The sequence below is a fragment of the Eubalaena glacialis genome, chromosome 6 (assembly GCF_028564815.1).
Source record: "Eubalaena glacialis isolate mEubGla1 chromosome 6, mEubGla1.1.hap2.+ XY, whole genome shotgun sequence".
NCBI lineage: Eukaryota > Metazoa > Chordata > Mammalia > Artiodactyla > Balaenidae > Eubalaena > Eubalaena glacialis.
The window spans coordinates 144,100,389-144,106,810 of NC_083721.1; the positions used below are offsets into that span (position 1 = coordinate 144,100,389).

General features: G+C 41.8%; 1 pseudogene; it reads right to left on the minus strand.

The window, feature by feature from the left end:
* Positions 1–5,350: 5,350 nt before the first annotated feature.
* On the minus strand, positions 5,351–6,065 carry LOC133093066 (myocardin-related transcription factor B-like; annotated as a pseudogene).
* Positions 6,066–6,422: the final 357 nt, after the last annotated feature.

Sequence of the window (6,422 nt, forward strand, 5' to 3'; positions counted from 1 at the left end):
CCGACCCATAGAAGCAGAGATAATAAACACATGTTGTTTTAAGCCACTAACCTGTGGTAATTTGGTATGCAGCAATAGAGAACTCATACATCAGGGGAAAATCCAAATAAGACTTTAAGATCCAGACAAATGGAAAATGAGAACAAAGTTTTGTAGACACCACAGATAGGGGTTTTGGAGAGTTATTAAGTTGAAACACAAATTTAATTCTGAGACTCTTGGAGGCCAAAATCAAAGGCAAAATATAATCTTTATTATTGCATTCACTTTTGTGTGAAGCATGTCATTCCTCTTTCAGACTTGAAAGACATGAGCATCCCAAATGTGAATGGGATATTCACAATTCACAATTCATTCAACAATTCACAATTGTTACCAATCAGTATCAATCCTTGGGTAGTAATATCAGAAAGTTGCAGCTGATGTGTGGGATTTAGAGATATGTGAAATATCAAGACAAAAGGACGATTCAATTTAGGGGGTACTCCACAGTTGTTGCTGGGTTAGGAAGTCCGACGGGATTGTCTAAAAAGCGCTGGTATTCAAGTGCAACTGTAGCAGATGAGATTTCTCCAAGACAGAAGCAGCAGCTCCCCAGTGGAAAATCTCTCACATCTCCCAGGCCAAGCAGAGTGAGGGAGGGGACCAGCTTTAGCACCTCCTACCTCTGCCACCAACCTTGCCATCCACGAGACCCAACTGATGAGGAGTCATGGATCGATTTGGGCTGGAGGGTGAGCCGGGCTGAAGAGGTAGCTAGAAGAATCACTCAGTAATCTTGGTTTGAGATGGAGGTATTCTGGACTAGCAATGTGGTGATGGGGACAGAAGTGGGTGGTTTGGAGAGAAATTTAAGGGGTGTCTGATTAATGGAAACACCAAATGGGGGTATCCAGAGATGTAGAAGGAAATCTACAAGAGGAATGCCACAGAAACCAAGGAGGAAGTCATTTCAGAAGAGAGTGGTCAGCCACTTCAGGTGCTACAGGGAGATAAATTAAGATAACTGGGAAGTTTTCATCACATGTGTCAGTTCAGGGGTGATCTGAGACCTTTAGTAATGAGAGGGGAGAAAATGGGATCCAGAATCCAGGTGAAAGACTCGCCTTGGATAGGAGGGACAAATTTTCCTAGCAATGAGTGAGAAAAAGAGGCAAGGAAGGTGCTTTTCTTCCCCCCAGAGGAGAAGGGTAGGAAAGGGAATTTAATGTAGTTCCTACTGGATTTTTTCCACTTTCTCTGTCAAGCAGAAAGAGAGTGGCACTGAGGGTAAGTGAGGACATTCCTTGAGCTGGCCACTGCACATGAGAGGCAAAGATGGCCATCACAAATAGAGGCACTTCCTGGAACTCCCTGGTGGTCCAGTGGTTAGGACTCGGCGCTTTCATTGCTGGGGCCCGGGTTCAATCCCTGGTTGGGGAACTAAGATCCTGCAAGCTGCGTGGCATGGCCAAAAAAAAAAGAGGAATTTCTGGTCAATGGTAAGGATCAACTGTGGGTGCAGAACATGGTGTTTTCTGTATCTCCTCACTCACCATCAGTTGAGGGCTGCTTACAGGGCACTTAGCACTCCTGACTGCCCTGTGAACTCTGGCTGAGCCTGTTCCACAGACGTACAAAGTCATCAGAGATAGAGGTGCAGGTATCCTTGGTAAGCAACCATTGGGGGATGGAGGTGGATGCTGAGGTAGATGGGTGGGGCACTGACAGGTGTGCGATAGCCATACGGAGGAGAAAATATCCAAGTTTGGAGACAAAAAGGAAAGGCTAAGTGAGAGTCCCAGCAGAGAGGTGGTTGATGTGGTGTGATGGAGCATGGGATCTAGCCTGGATAAGGAAGGAAATAAAATTAGGAAGGGGTTGAGAGATTCTACAGAGGGGGAGGCAAGGGGAGCTCCGTGGACCCGGATCTCTTAAGGAGAGCAGAGCAGGTATAATGAGTAGAGAAATAACCAGGTGGGAAAACTTGTACATTTGAGTTGAAAATTTTACAGATGGTCCAGTTATGCATCCGTGACAAGACCACAGCATGTGTCACAGGAGCCGGCTGCTGAAATACAGAAGATGCACATCCTAGAAACTAAAGAGGTCAAGGGCCTGTGAGGCAGGGATACTGAATGATATTTCTTGGGCAGTGCAAGATCTGGACTGTGAACAGGCACCAATATTTTGATGATTGTGAGGGAAAGACTAGGGCATAGATCGTCTGTAAGCTCCAAGAGGGCAGGGATAACATCTCTCGTCTTTACCACTATATCCCAGTGCCTATCACAGTGTCTTGCAAATTACCTCCACTCCCTCAATTATTGGCTTCAAACAACGGTCAACATTTATCAGCTCCCAGTTTCTGTGGATTAGATATTGAAGAGCAGCTTAGCTGGGTGCTTCTGGTTCAAGGTCTCTCATGAGGTTGCAGTCAAGATGCTGGCTGGTGCTGTGGTCATTTGAAGTCTTTTTAAAAAAATGATATGAATGCATATCTATTGACAAGGAACACTACTATGATTATTATTAAGGTATAAAAGCAAGATGCACATAGAGTTATCATATGACACAGCAATTCCACTCCAAGGTATATACCCAAGCGAAGTGAAAACATATGTCCACATAAAAACTTGTCCACATGTGTTCACAGCACCATTATTCATAATAGTAAATGTCCATTGACTGGTGAATAAACAAAATATGGTATATCAACACAGTGGAATATTATTCAGCCATAACAAGGGATGATGTATTGATACATGCTACAACATAGATGAATCTTTATAAACATTATACTAAGTAAAAGAAGCCAGTCACAAAAGACCACATATTGTATGATTCTACTTATATAAAATGTCCAGAATAGGTAAATCCAGAGATAGAAAGTAGACGTAGACTGATGGTTGCTTAGGACTGAGTGGAGGAAACTCTTAATGAGTATGGGCTTCTTTTTGGGAAGATGAAAGTGTTCTGGAATCAGATAGTGGTGAGAGTTGCACAAGTCTGTGAATATACTAATAACCATTGAAGTATACACTTTAATAGGGTGATTTTCCCAACGCCATTTTTTTTTTTACAGAAATAGAAAAATCTATCCTAACATTAATCTGGAATCTCAAGGGACCCCAAGTAGTCAAAACACTCTTGAAAAAGAAGAATGAAGTTGGAGATCTCACACTTCCTGATTTCAAAATTTACTATGAAGCTACAGTAATCAAAATAGTGTGGTACTGGCATGAAGACAGACATATACGCCAATGCAATAGAATAGAAAGCCCATAAATAAATTCTTATATATATGATCAAATGATCTTTCCAAGCGTGCCAAGACCATTCAGTGGGGAAAGGACAGTCTTTTCAACAAGTGGTGTTAGAAAAACTGGATATCCACATGCAAAAGAATGAAGTTGGTTCCTTATCTTATACCATATACAGAAATTAAAACAGATTAAAGACCCAAATGTAAGACCCCAAGCCATGAAAATCCTAGAAGAAAACAGGGGAAAAGCTTCATGACATTGGATTTGGCAATGATTTATTAGTATGACACCAAAAGCACAGGCAGTAAAACCCAAAATACACAAGCGGAACTATATCAAACTTAAAAACGTCTGCTCATCAAAGGATACTATCAGCAGAGTGAAAAGGTGACACATGGAATGGGAGAAAGTATTTGCAAACCATATATCTGATAAGGGGTTAATATCTAGAACATATAAAAAACCCCTACAACTCAACAATAGAAAAACAAATAACCTGATTTTAAAAAGGGCAAAGGATTTGAATAGACATTTCTCCAAAGATGATTCAAATGGCCAACAAGCATAAGAAAAGATGCTCAACATCACTAATAATTAGAGAAATGCAAATCAAAACCACAGTAAGTATACTCAATACATCTTGTAATAACCTATAATGGAAAAGAATCTGAAAAAGAATATATATATATATTTGTTTATATATATGTATAACTGAATCACTTTGCTATACACTTGAAACTAACAACATTGTAAATTAACTATACTTCAATAAAACAAACAAACAAACAAAATACAGTGAGATATCACTTCACACCATTGGAATAGCCACTATCAAAAGAATAGAAATTAACAAGTGTTGGCAAGGATGTGGAGAAATTGGAACCCTTCAGCACTGTTGGTGGGACTGTGAAATGGTGCAACCACTATGGAGAACAGTATGGAGGTTCCTTAAAAATTAAAAATAGAACTATCATATGATCCTGCAATCCCACTTCTGGATATATGCCCAAAAGAACTAAAAGCAGGGTCTCGAAGAGATATTTCCACACACACGTACATAGCATCACTATTCACAATAGCCAAGAGATGGAAGCAACCCAATGTCCACTGATGAATGGATAAACAAAATGTGGTATATACATAAAATGAAATATTATTCAGCCCTAAAACTTAGAGATCCTGTTACATGCTACAACATGGATGAACCTTGAGGACATTATGTTAAGTGATATAAGCCAGTCACAAAAGACACTGTATGGTTCCATTTATATGAGATATCTAAAGTGGTGAAATTCATAGAGACAGAAACAGAATGGTGGTTGCCAGGCCTAGGGGAATGGGGAGATGAACTTTATTTATTTATTTTTTATTAATTTGTTTATTTACTTATTTTTGGCTGCATTGGGTCTTCGTTGCTGTGTGCAGGCTTTTCTCTAGTTGCAGTGAGTGGGGATTACTCTTTGTTGTGGTGTTTGGGCTTCTCATTGCGGTGGCTTCTCTTGTTGAGGAGCATGGGCTCTAGGCACATGGGCTTCAGTAGTTGTGGCATGCGGGCTCAGTAGTTGTGGCTCTCGGGCTCTAGAGCACAGGTTCAGTAGTTATGGCCCACAGGCTTAGTTGCTCTGCCACATGTGGGATCTTCCTGGATCAGGGCTCGAACCCATGTCCCCTGCATTGGCAGTCGGATTCTTAACCACTGCGCCACCAGGGAAGCCCTGGGGGGATGCACTTTAATGGGTTTAGTTTCAGTTTAGCAAGACAAAAAATTCTGGAGATCTGTTGCACAACAGTGTGAATATATGTAACACTACTGAACTGTATGCTTAAAATGGTTAACATAGTTAAAAAGAAAAAAGGGTGGATTTTAGGATATGTGCGTTATATCTCAAAAAAAGTTATATGAAAAAATTTTAAAGCAAGTTGCAAAACTGTTTGTTAAAAATGTGTATATAGAACAGAAATAAAATGTAAGAATCTATTGAAAATGTTAACAGTGGTTGGATTACATGTGAAAATCTATATTTTTCTGCACTTTCAGACTTTTCTTCTGGTGATAATGTATTACCTTAATATATAAAAAACAAAGCACTTCCTCTGTTTAGGGGTCAAAACAAGAAAGGTGATACCTGAGCTGGAGTGTTTGTAGTCACAGGAGATGGCGATTCACTAACTTTTGGCTCACTTGGGGATGCGGCTGACCCTTGCGACTCCTAGCTGGCTGGCCGGTCTGGAGACAAAGCATCACTGCTGTCTTTTTCAAATGAGAAATTGCCGTGAGTTTGAGGACAGTCGTCCTTCCCAATGCCTATAATTACCTCCTTAACACTGGAGTCTACAGGAAGGATGTTTTTCTCTACCAGCTCCATAGGACCAGGTCTTTGAGCAATCTTTTCATTCAGATCATCAGCTAGTTGAGCTCTTTTCAACTTCATCCGAGTAGCCTGCAAGGATGGCTCTGCAAACATTCTTTCTAAAATGGGCATCCTGACAAGTTCAGAACCATCGGGTCGGCTCCAGATCTTGTGCTTCAAAAAGTTTATGGTTCTGGCCCCTTCCAAATCTTTTAATTGCTCATGGAATGCCGCTGGGCTCTTCGGAGGTGGCATGATGCCCTGGTCCACTAGCTGTCCTCTCGTCCTCTTTGTTGCAGCCTCGGCTGGAGCATAATCTTCCTTTTGTTCCGAGGGGGGCAGGTGCTGACTGGAGAGCAAGGAGAGCCCCTGGAATTCGTGGGCAATGGCTTCACTTTGAGGACTTGGAGCAAGATGGGTTAAAAGGTCCCACTTCATCCTCGGTGTCTAGTGTCCCTGTGTGACCCATTGTGTTCCAGCCTCCGGCAGCAGGGGCTACGAGACACCTCTTAAATGTGGCCTGTTGAAGAGACTCAGTAAAAATATTTAATTATTTTACTGTCTTACACTCTCTTTCTTAGCACCTTCACCGTGAACCTCCCAGGCCACCTTCTCCCCGCGCGCTGCCGCCCGCGATCTCGCGAGACCGTCAATTGCAGTCTTGACTGAGGTTAGAGGATCCACTTCCAAGGTGTCTCTCCTTCGTTTGGCTGACACGTTGGTGCTGGTTGTTGGCAGAAGTCCTCAGCTCCTTGCTACGTGGCCGTGTGTTGAAGTACAGAACACAGGAGTAAAAATTAAGTGTGCAACTTTAAGAATAGGGGGT